The sequence below is a fragment of the Moschus berezovskii genome, chromosome 25 (assembly GCF_049115385.1).
Source record: "Moschus berezovskii isolate FMDL1 chromosome 25, NW_MosBer_1.0, whole genome shotgun sequence".
NCBI classification, from domain to species: domain Eukaryota; kingdom Metazoa; phylum Chordata; class Mammalia; order Artiodactyla; family Moschidae; genus Moschus; species Moschus berezovskii.
The window spans coordinates 13,988,655-14,004,680 of NC_142484.1; the positions used below are offsets into that span (position 1 = coordinate 13,988,655).

Sequence of the window (16,026 nt, forward strand, 5' to 3'; positions counted from 1 at the left end):
CTTCCTTCAAATGTAATAAAAATTAAAAACATGCCATGATTCAAGTTCAATAGTCCAATCTTAAAATATTAATAGTTACAACTTCCACTTATAAGGCATGATGAAGAGACAAGAAGAGTATGTATGTGGTCTCACTGAATCCTTATTGTGCCTCTGAGAGAGAGTTTTATCATTCCTGGTTCACAGAAGAAGCTCAGACTCAGAGAAGTTAAGCACTCACCTACAACCACACTGCCTGTGGAACCTGAGGCTTTTTTATTTCCGGGGCATCTCCACTGGGAGATACCTGGGCGCTCCTCTACCACAAGGCTGGAGGGAACCTGAGGGAGCTCTGGGTGCCAGCCTCGATTCCATGGCTGGGGAGGCAGGGGTGTTCTACTGGGCAGTGCCTCACTGGCCCTGCTTTCTCCTAAAATGCCATTTATCACATACAGACATGCATCCGCATTTCCCTCCCTGCTATGCAGAAAACCTCAAATGTCGGTGGCAACATGGGACTTCAAGGCTTTCTTTGTACAGGTGCAGGATGACATGGAGAGGCTCCGTGCCTGCACAGTGTCACCAGGATTCTGGACTGAAGACTAGCCATCCTAGAACCAGGAGGACGCATGTGGGGAGCTCCCTTATCTCAGGCAGAGGGCAGGCCACTGCGGGGACTGCAGGTCGGTCATGGTCACAGGGCCCGACTTCCAGAGCTGTCCCTGGAGTGACCTGACCAGAGAGCCGTTTCTGTAGATGCCCTGGTGCCCGGAGGGCTGCGCAGAGTCAGGACTCCCTGCCCCTGGTGCACTGGGGTCCCGCTCCCCACTCCAGCCCCACTATTAGCACTTACAGGTCTGTCTGTGCAGGAAATGAGCACTTTCCCAAAAAATGGGTCAGGTTTTTTCGTTTGATCTCTAGTTTTTCCCAAGGGAGGCAAAGCTGCTGGTGTTCCTGCAGGAGGTGAGGGGCGGGTATGGAGCACAGTGGGCACACAGGGCGTGGACTCTCTGCACACCCTAGCAAGGGGCAGCGCCCGAGGAAGGCCCTGGAGCTACGGCCAGCGAGCAGGAATTCATCCCCCGAAGCCAGAGCTGAGCTGCCCGAAGATCTTCGCAAAACTTGACCCAGTTTGCAGGCTAGCTCAGGGTCAACTTTTCACTGATTGCCACTGCTTTGTCAGGTCTCGTCTCAGTGTCCCCTGGTTATAAAACTGCCATTGTCTGTCCCAGGTCTCAGCGCAAAAAGCTGTGGCAGCAGCCCAGTGTCCACCAGGACTATGAAATTGGAGGACACGGTGATTTGAAACATGTTTTGCTGGAAGCACGTGATCTAAGTCTCCATGGTTGAAGCCCTTTCCAGCTCCTCCCCTCAGATCTAGCTCCAGGCCATGCCCCCTTCCAGCTCCTCCCCTCAGGTCCAGCTCCCAGGCCATGACCCTCATCCTGCCCCACCTTCCAGCCCCTAACTTTGTGAGGTGGTGGAGCAGAGGTTTTCACCTTGAACCTCCCTCTTCACCCCAAAATGCTGGTGAGCAGACACACTTCTAGTCAAAGCAGTGACCCAGCTTCTCTGAGGCATCACCCAGGGTGGTTAAACACTTGAGCAATCCTAGTTCAAATCCGGGCTCTTCAGAACACGTCCTCATCCTGCAAACTGGATCAAGTTACGAAGACTCTCCTCGTCAGCAATACGGGGGTGATGATAATGCCTGCCTCACAGGGTGAGGGGACAGAGTTAAAAGCTGAGCACCATGCCTGGATCCCAGTAAGCTCTTGGTAACCCACAGCCCCAGGTGTACACAGGACACCTAGGTGGTGGCCCCTGGGGGTACACAGCTCCCAGAAAGTGGAGTTTTGTCCCAGACTTCTTTTGTAAACCCTGTGTTGTTGTTTAATTGTTCAGTCATGTCGGACCTTTTGTGACCCCATGGACTATACAGCCTGCCAGTCTCCTCTCTCCATGGGATTCTCCACGCAAGACTGCTGGTCATTTCCTTCTGTCACCCAGCCTGTGCTGAGAATGCTCATACCTGGGGTCCCTGAGTAACTGCTGAATCAGCTGAGATCAGGCAGCCCAGTCCTGGGGCAGGTGAGTGAGGCCTCTCACCTGCAGCAGAGGGACCTCTGCTGCCCTTGGCCATGACCTGGGAGTGGTCGATGTATTTCCATGCAGGACCCACGAGAGCCAAGGCTGAGAGTGTCATCTGCACACCCAGGGTCGGTCACCGTGAGGAGCAGGGTGGGGGCCCAGGATGAATGTATTCAGCACATTAGTTTTCCTTCATTTTCTTGCTCAGGCTTCAGTGGAGTCCTCACAATAAGCGAACTAGCCAGGGCTCTTTGCTGCTCTTGACAGCTTCCTCGGTTTTATGCTCTTACGGAGCCTGTTTCTTCAGGGGGCACAACTCATCTACAAAGAAGGAGCCCAGCTCTGCCCAGGGGAGCGAGGTGAAGAACAGATTGTGTCCTGGCGAGACAACACTGGACGCTGGGCCAGTGCCCACTGCCCTCCTCTTCTGGGCCACGTTCCTGTGCCCCCTTCTCCTCCTCCGACCACAGCAGTGTCTGCGCCAGCCTGCTCAATGCAGACCCCCACTGCCCAGGGACAGGGTTCAGGAGTTCAAGGACGGAGGAGAAAGAAATATTTCTCAAGACTAGGGAATGGGAAATGACCGCAGACACAGGGCTGCCAGAGCCAGGCCATCATAAAACAGAGGAAACGATTTGACAATGAGGTGAAAATTGCCACTGCCAATTCTCCCTGACACCCTGAGCTTTACTCCTGGGCTCAAAGAAAGCTGTCACTGGCTCAGGAAAACGTCTGCAAGGAGCTGGTAATAGTTTAGTAATGGCCTGGTGACTCGGAATGAGAAGGCAGGAGGCAGCTGTGCCAGGAGGACAGCTCCTGCTTTTAACCCAAGATGGCGAGATATGGAAACAGCCCTCTTCCCCAGCCCTGCTCCTCTGCCGGCTGAGCACATCGGCTCTGGAAAAGCCACAGGGACAGGGAGGAGGTGGTAAAGAAACTCAGACTGATACAGGGCTTTAGAAACGGCCAGATTGTGAGTGTTAACGTGTGTGTGTGTGTGTGTGTGTGTGTTTCTCCAATAGCTGTTTTAATGCATGCACCTCCCCTTCCTGAGTCCCAGCCCCTTCCTCTAGCATCTCTCTACTTTATGGCAAATGGGTTTTGATTCTGAAGCAAATTGACCTTGAAATAAGCTCTAGGATCTGAGTCCTTCCACCCCAGATGCTGGGGTTTGGAGCGCAGTCTGCTCATTCAGCAGATTTGGGCTCCATCGCAGGAGTCTGGAGGGGTGGTTGACTGGCACTGCCGGTTGTCAGCCTGATGGGCAGAACTGGAGTCTTGAGTTGGAAGCTGCCACAGGCGGGGGGGTGGGGTATAAGGCAGATGTGGGTGTTGCCTTGGTTCTCCTTTCTGATTGTCAGTGTGTGTTTGTGTGTGTGGCTGTAACTGAGAATGTATTCTGGAATTGTGCAGTGAGTAGCAGGGGCTGGGGCTGCAAATATCTAAGGTTCTGCGGCTGTGAAACTGCTCACCAATTGGCCATGTCACGGGGAAGTGGAATCAGCCATATGGGAAGAGGGTGTGTGTTATGTGCAGGCATGTGTGTGCAAGTAAAAGCTGGCATTTATCAACATTTACACAGACTTATGTTTGAAGTTAACTTTGCCTCAATTTTGCTGGATTTCTGACCTTCCTGTGTCTTTTGTGTCAACCGGACGTCAGCCTTATTCTATGGTGACTGTAATTTAGGGATTTGATGTAACAAAGCCCGAGACAGCATTTTCACATTGACTGTCTGCCCCGTGCCTAGCCAGGAACACTGCCTTAAAGGGAAAATGTGAGCCCAGCTGACGTGCAGAGAAGGAAATGCCTGTGTTCAGCGCACAGTGGTATTAGACGCTGTTAGAACACCAGTGTTAGACAGTCCCAGCACCAGTCCTAATCTGAAGGTGATCTCTTTTGCTTTAATGTGTCCGAGTTCCGCTGCATGGTTCATGAACTGAATTGGAAGTACAGGGGCTCATGTCAGTAGAGCTAAAATGTCCCCCCCCCTACCATTTTCAGGTCCTGCAACACAAGCTGTTGTTGAAAACATGCTTTTTTCCCCAGGGAGTTTTGTTGTCACTGAGGCTGAAGCAATGAAACAGATCTGTGCAGAGACAGCCAGATGCCTTCTCTAGAGGATGGGGATGTGTAAACCATAAGGCAGATAGGCAGTGGGGGGGGGCACAGACACAGCCCGAGTCCACCTGACCTTGAGACAGGGTGCAATGGGGCTGCCTTAGGAGCAGCGTAAAACTTTCAACTCAGCCTTTCTGGGCCAGAGCCAGGCTCCTCCAAGGTGGCCTAGGACCAAGCTTTGGGGGTGAGCTGGGCAGAGAGAGGAGTAGAGACTTAGTGCCAGAACAGCAATCCCAGAAAGGCTCGGGGCTGCTCATTCCTCTTCCAGTAAGGGAGGCCACGGGGAGGGATTCTGATGGAAGAAGCCATTAAGTATAACCCAGGTTACAGTAGAACTTCAGCAGCTGCAAGACCTCAAAAGTCCCCCAGAGGTTACTAAGTGCAGCCCTTTCCCCTAAGCAAGTCTGAGCCTACAACCATTCCAGAACCATGGTGTTTCCCTTTAAGTATTTCTCAGGCAGGGTATTTCATAAACTCCCTAATGCACTGGTACCAAAACAAAGCTGAGCAGAGAAAGAACCAAATTTCCTCTGGACAATGGCCAAATGCAATCCAAGATGAACACAGATGTTTCAAAAGCAGTCAGTTAGTCAGCAAATGTGCCAGTATACCTCTTTTCTGTGCCCTCGGGTGACACGCTTCCCAAATTAGATTAGCTGGATGTGTGGTCCCACGCTCCCTCATCTGATTCATCCTGGTGGGAACAGTGTTGTCAGTTCAGGGAAGAGAGGTATGCAGAAGTCTTGGCTCTGAAAACATCAGGACCTACTTTAGCTTCCCTGATGTTCAGATGAGATGGGCAAATTGGAATTTAATAGTCAGTTACTCACAGTCCACAGTTAGCTTGCGTTTTATTGAGTTGGCCAACAGTTTCATTTGGAAAAACCCAAACAAACATTTTGGCCACCTGATGGCTCGTTCAGGTACAAGTGAATACCAAAAAAACAATGTGTTCTGTAAACAAAAGGCTTAGGACACCTTCCATGCAGGGATAAAATATAATTTGTTTGAATGAGCTGGAAACTAAGTGCTGTATACAGTTGCCCGTAAGCATTAGTCACTCATCACTTGTGCTGCCAATGTAAGATGGTATTCCTAGGAGGTAGTAGTGAGAAAATAGAAGGGATAATTACCTGGAATGTGTTTAGAGGGTATGAAGAGCGATTAGAGAGGACAGAAATCTGTGAAGAAAAATACGCTGAGAATGAAAGAATTAATGCTAGGCTAATGACTGAAAGATGTATGCAAAAAAAAAAAAAAAGAATTTGTAAAGGAAGGAAGATGTTAGAACTTTGCCCACAGAAGCAGGTGGAGCTTCTGAGATGCAGTAGTATCAGATTAAATGAGCTCAAAGGAGAATGTGCAGGCATACCCCTCTGAGGGCGAGACAGGAAGTGTTTGTAGCGGTGGGTCTTATCCTAAAAAGGAAAATAGAGGTGATTATATGAAAACCTGACAAGGTTATTTAAGAAGCTTCTTGGGCTGTAAAGTACTATGGAAAGGCAGACAAGACTCACCAACCCCATGATGCCCCTCACTCTGGTTTTACTTTAAAACATTTGGCCCAGGCGTGAGAACATGGAGGAGACGCATCTCTGGTGACAGTGGAGGCTCAGAGAAGACACCACGGTGGGAGCATAGTGAGGTTTTCATCTTTTCGAGCCCTGAAGACAAGGTCAGGAATCATTCAGAAAGGAGAACATTAAATGTGTTGCGTGTTTAGGACGACAACACAGCAGTTCATCTGTGAAACCGCAGCTTATGAGACAGAAGTGGTGGGCGTGACAATACACAGAGAGGACCCATAGGAAGAGAAGGAGGCACACGTTTGGCCAGACCGACCAAGAGGATGGAGAAACAAAACTTGTGGGAAAAGGAGAAAAATGCCTGATGACAGTCGCATCAGGTCTTACGGAGAACAGCAGATGTGATGTAGGAAAATCACAGGGAAGCACAGAGAAGTAATATTTCTTCCTCAAGTATCCGTATGCTGAAGCATGAATATATGTAGGAAACCAAAGTAGCCTGAGATTTCACCCACAGAGGTAGATTCTGTGACCCTAAGTTGAGCTCCATCAGGGCTGGCTGAACTAAAGTTTTCTACGTCCGCATTTTCTCTGATTTCTTTATCCTTTCGTTGCACTGAGTCTCCTCATGGCACTGCTAAAACTCTTCTAAAGTCTTGATGAGGCCTCTTACAAACCCCTGCCTGATTTCGTTTCTACTCTTTTGCCCATCCCTCCTTCTCATTCACTGCTCACCAGACAGAATTATCCCTTCAAAACACGGATCACTTCCTGTCCCTCCCTGCTTATGATCTCCAGGTGACTTCTCATCTCCTGCAGCTATAGTTCAAATGCCGCAGCCAAGTTCATGAGGGTTTCCCAGCCCAACCCCTGTCCCTTCCGCAGCCTTTTGTCCTACCCTTGGTCCTTGCGCTCTCAGCCCCAGCTGCATGGGGCTTCCTGTGATTCCACAAACCCACCACGTACGCACCTGCCTCAGGGCCTTCGCACTGGCTGTTCCTTCTGCCTGAGACGTTCTGACTTGTCACAGGGCTGCTTGAGAACGTCACTCAAGTCTGTGCTCATATGCTTCCTCCTAATATCACATCCTCCACCACCAGCCCTATTCTGTCTTCATCACTATTGCTATCTAACTTTAAGTCACATGTGTATTTATTACACAGTATCTCTATCCTAAGCTAAAATGGATTTTCTGTAATAGCTGCTATTTTGTCTTTTGGTCCCCTGGTAGATCCCAGTGCCCAGAAGAGTAGTTGGTACATAGTGGATGTTCAGTAACTGTTTGGGAAATGAATTGAACTAACAGTGAATCATAACTAGAAATGATGCTACCCAATGACACCAGTCACTGTCAGAAACTGGATGCTTCCAGAACACAGAGCTCTCTAACAGGTGTGAAGCAAGGATGCGCTCAGTCATGTCCGACTCTTTGCAACCTCGTGAGCTACAACCCACCAGGCTCCTCTGTCCATGGAATTTCCCAAGCAGGAATACTGGAGTGGCTTGCCATTTCCTCCTCCAGGGGAATCTTCCCAACCCAGGGATTGAACTCAAGCCTCTCACATCTCCTGCATTGGCAGGTGGAAGCAAGAACACAAAAGCTCTAAGTGAATTCACAAAAGAGAATATGAAGGAAATTCAGAGCTGGTGGAGCCCATTTCCTGTCAAGGCAGTGAAATCCCAAGCTGTCCTGTTTATTGACATTCGTATAACTAGTAAGTAGCGTCCAAACAATAAATTGGGTCTCTGTATTCACTAACCAATGGCACCTCACTCCAGTACTCTTGCCAGGAAAATCCCATGGACGGAGGAGCCTGGTAGACTGCGGTCCATGAGGTCGCTAAGAGTCGGACACGACTGAGCAACTTCACTTTCACTGTTCACTTTCACGCATTGGAGAAGGAAATGGCAACCCACTCCAGTGTTCTTGCCTGGAGAATCCCAGGGATGGGGGAGGCCGTCTATGGGGGTCACACAGAGTCGGACACGACTGAAGTGACTTAGCAGCAGCAGCATTCACTGACCAGAATTTGGCTTGTTCAGTCAGCAATCTATTTGTCCTCTGGAAATATATGATTGTAATGAGAAGACCAGATGTGTGAATCTGATACAGCAATGGCGGAGCATCTGTGAAGCATGGAAGATGGAGTGCGGAGGTGATCAGGTGGCGAAAAGGGAGAGGAGAGGAGCTCCGTGGACACGGGGATGGAGTCCTGTGTGTGCATCTGAGGGACAGTCATGCAATACACAAGGGAAGTGACCGTCTGTCCCTAAGCCGGACCACAGATCAAGAGTCACCTCTGGGGAAGCAGGTTGCTGCAGACAGGCACGGAAAGGACTGTTTTCAGGCTGGACTTAATGAGACGTGCAGTCTGTATTTGGGGGCCTAAATAGCAGAGAAAAATACAGAGTCAGGGACAAACCATCCGTCCAGTTTCTCAGTGGAAGCACAGCACTTTAACCAGAAAAGCTGAGTTTCTGAGGAGGGCTTCCTTGACTGTGGGTGCGACAGGGGTTGTGCTCCAGCCATTGACAGGCGTGGACACCAAAAAAAGGCCAGGTGTGAGGGCAAGAGGGGACTGTCTAGGGATCCAAAGCAGTCAATAAGGAAGATGCAGCCAGAGACTGAGTCCCTCTAGTTATGTAAGAGGGGTGAAGAGCCTCAGGTTTTATTTACTAACAGTAGGATGACTGCATGGGTGCCCACAGCTGATGAGGACTTTGGAAAGATGAATAGAAATGCAGTAGGCAAACGTGCCTTTTGTTCACCTCATCGTACATGTAATCTCACGGGAAGAAGCCTGAGAGCCAAGACTCCGATCCCCAAGTGTGTTCAATCCTGTCATTGGCCACACTGCATGGGGACAGCCATTCATTTGTATGCTCAGTGTAACCCAGTGTTCAAAAGTGGTTCTGGAAAGAATGAACAAATAATTTATTTCTTGCTTGAAAAGTTAATTCATTTATATTAGTATTTTGTTTATTTTCTCTAAGTTGACCTGATTATTAAATTAACCATTATTTGGCAGCCAAACTTTTGCTGCACAAACAGAATACAAATTGATTGTATCTTTTCTCTGATAAGGCAGTTCAGAAAAAAACCCTGGGGATAAAAGAAGTAAAACAGGGCACACAGCTTCAGCTCTGCTTCCAGGCCCCTGCTCCCTGTCTTCTTCAGAAGCAGAGAGGATGAAAATGTAGGGCAGTATCCTGATTCTCCCTAGGAAGTCCACATCCCAGTAACCCACCAGTGATCACCTGTGCTGGGCCCTTTAGTTAATGAAAGAAAAATCAAACTGGCTGTCCAGGGACCGTCAGTCAGTTGGCATATGACTATTAAATTAAGGTTTTCATGTTTGCCACTAAGACACCATCCGTTGAACTCTCACTGGTACACAGGGTTTCATATTAGAGCTCTCCAGAAGAAAAAAAGAAGATAGTGGGAGATGCCATCTCAAAGGATCTCAGAAAACTCACCCACTCAGTTACCCCCGGCATTTCAAGGATAGGACTTCATGAGTGCACAGACTCCTCCCTGACTGGAATTTTACTCTGCAAATTCCTTCAAGATGAGCCCGCCACGCAGCAGAGGGACCCCATCAAGTGGTGGTGTGGACATAGTGTGGAGTACGAAGTTTGAAAGCAGAAGATGGAGGCTGAGTCCTGATTCTGCCTTGCGACAGCTGCGTGACCTTGGGGGAGTCATTTCACCTCTCTGAGCCTCCGTCCCTTCATCGTCAGCGTAGATGGTGATACTACCTCCCAGGACTGCTTTGAGAATCAAATGAAAATATGCATGAGAAGGCTTTACACCTGCTCACATCTCCAGCCATATACAAAAGCTGGTTATCGTTACAATGAGACCCCTTTGGCTGTTCACTATCGAGAGGCGCTTTATTAAAGTCTAAGACAGACCTGGAGACGGCCCGGAACTAGTTCTCCCGGAAGTGACCTCACCGCCTCCGGGCGTGGCGTCCGATCCTACCGGAAGTGGCGGACGGAAACCGGAGGGGTCCTGCGCTCTGGCGGGCGAGGTGACCTCGAGGCCGCCGCGACCATGGGCCGCCAATTTGGGCATCTGACACGGGTGCGGCATGTGATCACCTACAGCTTGTCGCCCTTCGAGCAGCGCGCCTTCCCGCACTACTTCAGCAAGGGCATCCCCAACGTGCTGCGCCGAACTCGGGCGTGCATCCTGCGCGTCGCGCCGTCCTTCGTAGTGTTTTGTCTACACATGGGGAACGCAGGAGTTTGAGAAATCGAAGAGGAAGAATCCAGCTGCCTATGAAAATGACAAATAAGCTGCTCATCTGGATAATGCTTCCTTGTCTTTGAAAGACCCTTCTCTGGGAGAGGAGTGTATATTGTAGTGTCTTGAAGACACGATAAACTTATTATTGGCTTCAAAAATAAAAATAACAAAAATAAAGTCTAAGACAGACCCCATGCTGGACACCAAATTCCATTTTATATCAAATCATATTAGAGAGTCCAAGTGCTTCCATGTTAATATTCCATCTTCCACTGCTTGCATATTTAAGTAGAAATTCTACTTAATATCTGGATGGCAGCATGCTTGGAGCAAGACAGCAGTGACTAAACAAACAATCAGCGATGGATTAGGCCCCGATGCAGAGCACGCGTGTCGCCCTGTAGTCCAGGACAGCTCTCCCTCCTGCAAAGACAGCGCTGCACAGTTAGTCACCTAATGCTAGTATAGGTGGTGGGGAGGAGTCAACATTGCGTGTTTGTTTAACTTATCCTTTTTGTGTCCTGCTTTCCCTCAGCCTGGAAAAACCTCATGTCTGGGGAGGATAAAATGGGGCGTGTGCCCTGGCAATTCAGAATTTGTGTCCCCACATCCACTCATCCAACAAAGTCTGTTGCTTTGACAAAAGTGGCTAAAGAATCTTGATTCTTGATTCTTTTTGTGAAAAGAGGTGATGGGGCCGTGTTGGGATGTTTTTACGCCCGACTTTCCTCAGAACATCATCAGCTCTGCTCCTGGGCAAGTCCCAGGCAGGCAGATGGCAGTTCAAGGGGGCATCTGGTCTGGGCATCCATTCTACCGGTGTCCTGCCCGCTTTTCCTGACCAGCTCGCCCAGCACATCTTCCAGCCTGGACTGTGTCTCTGCACATACAGCCCCGCCCACCAGCTCTGTAATCTGAAGGATGTGGCTTTAGGGTTCTCATCAGTGAGATGGCCCCAGTGCCAGTCAGCCCACTGAGCAGTTCTTAGTATTGAGTGTCATCATCCAATATGGAGCCCAGATGGCATTTGCCACCTTGTCAACCACAGACGTCACAGGACATCACCTCTGCCTGCAACAGTACCCTTGGCTTCTCTTCCCAGACAGGGCATTACTGCTGCGTATCTGTACCATTCACGAGCTCCTTGTATGACTTGCTGTTTCACAAGTGCCTGCCTTCGAGGGCAGGAATCGTGCCACACACACTTACCTAGCACTTGCAGCACTGAGCACTGTGCCGAGCATAGTGTAGACATTTAATGGAAGGTTGCATTGTTCAGTCTGATTTTCTTCACGCACAGTAGAATAGCAAAGTTGAACCCCGTGCCCATGGTAGACACCATGAGGTTCTCCACGGCCCGAGCCCAGGGCGTCCACTGTCTCTGTGGTCTGAGCTCCAGTTTGCTGGGTGCATTCCCTTGTTCTCTCACTAACTGCGTCCTGTTTGACTCTGGGAGGTGAGAGAAGCAAGGCAGCTGGAGTCCCACCTCCATGAGCAGCAGAGGGGTAGGCTCCGGTCACTGATCTGCCTTAAGTATGTTTGCTACTTCAAAGGATAAATCAGCAATGATTCAAAGTCCCTCAGTTCAGTTCAGTCGCTCAGTCGTGTCCGACTCCTTGTTACCCCATGAATCGCAGCACACTAGGCCTCCCTGTCTGTCACCAACTCCTGGAGTTTACCCAAACTCATGTGCATCGAGTCGGAGATGCCATCCAGCCATCTCATTCTCTGTTGTCCCCTTCTCCTCCTGCCCTCAATCTTTCCCAGCATCAGGGTCTTCTCCAATGAGTCAACTCTTCGCATGAGGTGGCCAAAGTATTGGAGTTTCAGCCTCAGCATTAGTCCTTCCAATGAACACCCAGAACTGGTCTCCTTTAGGATGGACTGGTTGGATCTCTTTGCAGTCCAAGGGACTCTCAAGAGTCTTCTCCAGCACCACAGTTCAAAAGCATCAATTCTGCGGCACTCAGCCTTCTTCACAGTCCAACTCTCACATCCATACATGACCAATGGAAAAACCATAGCCTTGCCTAGATGGACCTTTGTTGGCAAAGTAATATCTCTGTTTCTTAATATGCTATCTAGGTTGGTTATAACTTTCCTTCCAAGGAGTAAGCGTCTTTTAATTTCATGATTGCAATCACCATCTGCAGTGATTTTGGAGCCCCCCAACATAAAGTCTGACACTGTTTCCACTGTTTCCCCATCTAGTTCCCATGAAGTGATGGGGCCAGATGCTATGATCTTAGTTTTCTGAATGTTGAGCTTCAAGCCAACCTTTTCACTCTCCTCTTTCACTTTCATCAAGAGGCTTTTTAGTTCCTCTTCACTTTCTGCCATAAGGGCGGTGTCATCAAAGTCCTTAGAGCTCTCCATAACCTGAAAAACTCGATGGTATGGAAATAACCACCTGAGCCTTATTATGTTTGTGCATGTGTGCGTGCGTGCTAAGTCACTTCAGTCGTGTCCAATTCTTTGCAGTCCTATGGATCATAGCCCACCAGGTTCCTCTGTCCATGGGATTCTCTAGGCAAGAATACTGGAGTGGGCTTCTGTGCCCTCCTCCATGGGTTCTTTCCAACCCAGGGATCAAACTCAGGTCTCTTATGTCCACCTGCATTGGCAGGCATGTTCTTTACCACTAGCACCACCTTATTATTTTTACCTTATGATTAAAACTAGAAACAGAGTTACCAATTCAGACGCACTGCACTACCTTTAGAGCTTGTCTCTTGTTTGGAAGGCAACCATGTGGAGAAATCACTTCATTAAAAAAAAAATACTCACGGTCTTTTGTAAGTGTGTTTTATTATCATGCTCTTTGGAGATGAGCCTGTCCCTTCAAAGGCATGTGGCTACCCCAGAAGCCAAGAGGCACACATGGCTGGTCACCCTGATAGGATCCTCTGCAGGGGGGCTCCCAGGGAGCCCCCGGAAGAGAGAGAGACTTTCTGGTGCCATTCCTGTAACTGGCAGAAGAAGGAACAGGAATCTTTAGGATTCAGAGTTGACCAGGGCACTGAAGACAATGCAGTCATTTCCTGGGATTCATAGAAATTAATTCTGTGGAATCTTTTCCTAGAGAGAGGGAAGGAAGGAAATGAGAAAGACTTCATATATACTTTTTAAACTGTCTTTAAGTATGTACAGCCAAGTTCACATAACGTCAACTCAATGAAGTGACACAAACTGAACAAATTCAAATAGCCAGCACTCAGGTAGGAGCAGAACACAGCACGCCAGAATCCCCACCCCACTTACAGTCATGGCTCCCTTCCCCCGGGAGCTAATCTCACCTCCACTCCCAGCACCAGCGGTGTGTCTGCTCTTCAACTTACATGGACGGGATCTTACAGACAGTTGTTCTCCACCGTGACTGGCTTCTCCTCTTTAGCACTGTGTTATGAAATTCATATTTATGTATTCCTGGTTGCTGTTCTCTATGCTGGGCTGTATTCCCTTATGTAAATATGCAACCATAACAAAAGGCTGAGTGCCAAGAAGAACTGATGCTTTCGAACTGTGGTGCTGGAGAAGGCTCTTGAGAGTCCCTTGGACAGAAGGAGATCAAACCAGTCAATCCTAAAGGAAATCAACCCTGAATAGTCACTGGAAGGACTGATGCTGAAGCTCCAATACTTTGGCTACCTGATGTGAAGAGGCGGCTCATTGGGAAAGACGCTGGTGCTGGGAAAGACGGAAAGCAAAAAGAGAAGGGGGTGGCAGAGGATGAGATGGTAAGATGGCATCGCTGACTCAATGAGCATGAATTTGAGCAAACTCCTGGAAATAGTGGAGCACAAAGGAGCCTGGCGTGTTGCAGTCCACAGGGTTGTAAAGTGTCAGATATGACTTGGTGACTGAACAACAACAGCAGCAAATATCAAAGATTCACAGAAGAGAAAAGCTCTTTTAAAAGTTTGAACTCACATCGAGACTATACATGTTAACGAGAAAGATATCTAATTGTATCAAGGCACTTATACTTCTTCAACTATTTCATCGTAGTAATTAGTAATTACTGCAGTAATAATGATGAGTAATACAAAGTAGATATGACCCTGATGCTTGGTTCTTTAGGTGGAGTTCTATTTTATCTCCAAAATGACTGGGGAAAAACATGTATTCGTGGACTCACAGCTCTGGGACATGTGGCTATTCACCCAGAGGGGCCAGCTTACCTTGGCTGCAGGCAGAGTATTCCTCAAAGAACAGAGCAGTCTTCAGAATGCTGGTTTTGAAACATTCTATATGTGGAGGAGGGAAAGTGAACATTGCAAACCGTGGGTGATGGGCAGCAGGAGAGGAAGGGCATGACTTGGCAGGCAGCTTTTTTCTCTTAAATGGTCAGGATAGAATGAGAGGAACAGCCAAGGGGTGAGGCTCCCAACCAGCGTACTTATGTCCCACATGTGACTAACGAACAGCCTTCTTACCTGACATGGTTCTCCTCGTGGGAGCAACCTGCATCCTATGCTTCTCAGTTTGCTGAGAAAGCACAAATGAGTAAATAAATAAACAGCCCAGTTCTCCTTCTCAAAATTGCTCCTTCCACCTGCCTCTCTCCAGGAAAACCACCTTGTTAATCACAGAAGCCTGGACAAAATCTCTCAAAAATCTCCGTGCCTATCCCTCTCCCCACACCCAGTGATAAGATAATGAAATGCAGGGCTCGGTGTGTTTGACAAGCTGGTCTCTCCAGCAGAAGAGTTGAGAGGCTCAGGGGCTGGGACTGAAGATTAATTAATGCTAAAAGACACAGTTTGATGTGGCAATGAGATTTCGATTATACCAATCTCTAATTATCTTGTACCACGAGTGCCCCGACTCTCCCAGGTGTTTCTACTTGGTTGGGAATTGCTATTTGTGCACAAAATAAAGCAGACTGCATTTCCAGGGGGTGGAGGGGTGGAGGGGGTGTGCATGGGCATAGTGGGAGTGCAAAGAGTGTGCACATTGCCCTGCCGGGAAGCGAGACGGTGTCGGAGTAGTTCTCTGAGGACAGTGAACTTGGCATTGGGATTTTATAAGAGGTGCAACTGAGGCAAGATGAAGGAACATGCAATGAGCCAAAGTGAGCCAGAATCCTTATTTCTTGAGAAATGGCTGCTGGACTGTGCCACCCCTATGGCTCCTGGAGAAACCTAGCAGAGGAAAAATTAAGTCTCATTTTCCCAGGTCCTATTAGGGGTGCTTTTCATCCTAAAGTTCTCCCCTGGGAGAGAGAGAGTTAGTGATACCAAGCATGAGGCTCATGTCCATTTTATAGTGTTACTAATTATTAGCCATATTGATTGCTAATTATTGTTATTATTATATATATCAGCACTACTACTTACTAATTATAAGTGAAAGTGAAGTGAAAGTGAAAGTCTCTCAGTCATGTCCTACTGTTTGCAACCCCATGGACTATCCAGTTCATGGAATTCTCCAGGCCAGAATACTAGAATGGGTAGCCATTCCCTTCTCCAGGGGATCTTCCCAACCCAGGGACTGAACCTGGGTTTCCCACTGGGATTCTTTACCAGCTGAGCCACAGGGGAAGCCCAAGAATACTGGAGTGGGTAGCCTATCCCTTCTCCAGTGGATCTCCCCGACCCAAGAATTAAACCGGGATCTCCTGCATTGCAGGAAAATTCTTTACCAATTGAGCTATCAGGGAAGCTCAATATTACTATTATTACTAGTATTAATCAGTACTAATCTATGAAGCATCTGTTCCTGGGGATGTCAGATTTGGGGATATTAATTGTAATAGATCTCTTCTGATTCAAAGTGAGGTATGTGTGTGATGAGTGTGTAAAGCTGCTCAGTCGTGTCTGACTCTTTGCAACCCCATGGACTGTGACCCGTCAGGCTCCTCTGCCCATGAAACTCCCCAGGCAGGATACTGAAGAGGGTAGCCATTCCCTTCTCCAGGAAATCTTCCCCACCCAGGGATCGAACCCGCATCTCATTATGTCTCCTGTATTGGCAGGCAGGTTCTTTAGCTCTAGCGCCAACTAAGATCCAAGGTTGGATGTTCTTCTAATGACAAAGGACATGTAACTTCCCTAG

At 48.5% G+C, this 16,026-nt stretch overlaps 1 long non-coding RNA gene and 1 pseudogene across 2 annotated transcripts; one reads left to right on the forward strand and one right to left on the reverse strand.

Annotated features, from left to right (window-relative positions):
* Window positions 1-9,733: 9,733 nt before the first annotated feature.
* Window positions 9,734-10,018, forward strand: LOC129548466 (cytochrome b-c1 complex subunit 8 pseudogene; annotated as a pseudogene).
* A 2,758-nt stretch (window positions 10,019-12,776) lies between these two features.
* Window positions 12,777-14,260, reverse strand: LOC148773865 (uncharacterized). 2 transcript variants are annotated; one of them, XR_016036430.1, is made up of 3 exons: window positions 14,151-14,260; window positions 13,308-13,520; window positions 12,777-13,047 (listed from the first exon to the last, which is right to left on the reverse strand). It is a non-coding gene; the product is annotated as an uncharacterized LOC148773865 (long non-coding RNA). The 2 variants fall into 2 exon arrangements; XR_016036431.1 differs by having other exon boundaries at window positions 13,266-13,520.
* Between the last annotated feature and the right edge of the window lie 1,766 nt (window positions 14,261-16,026).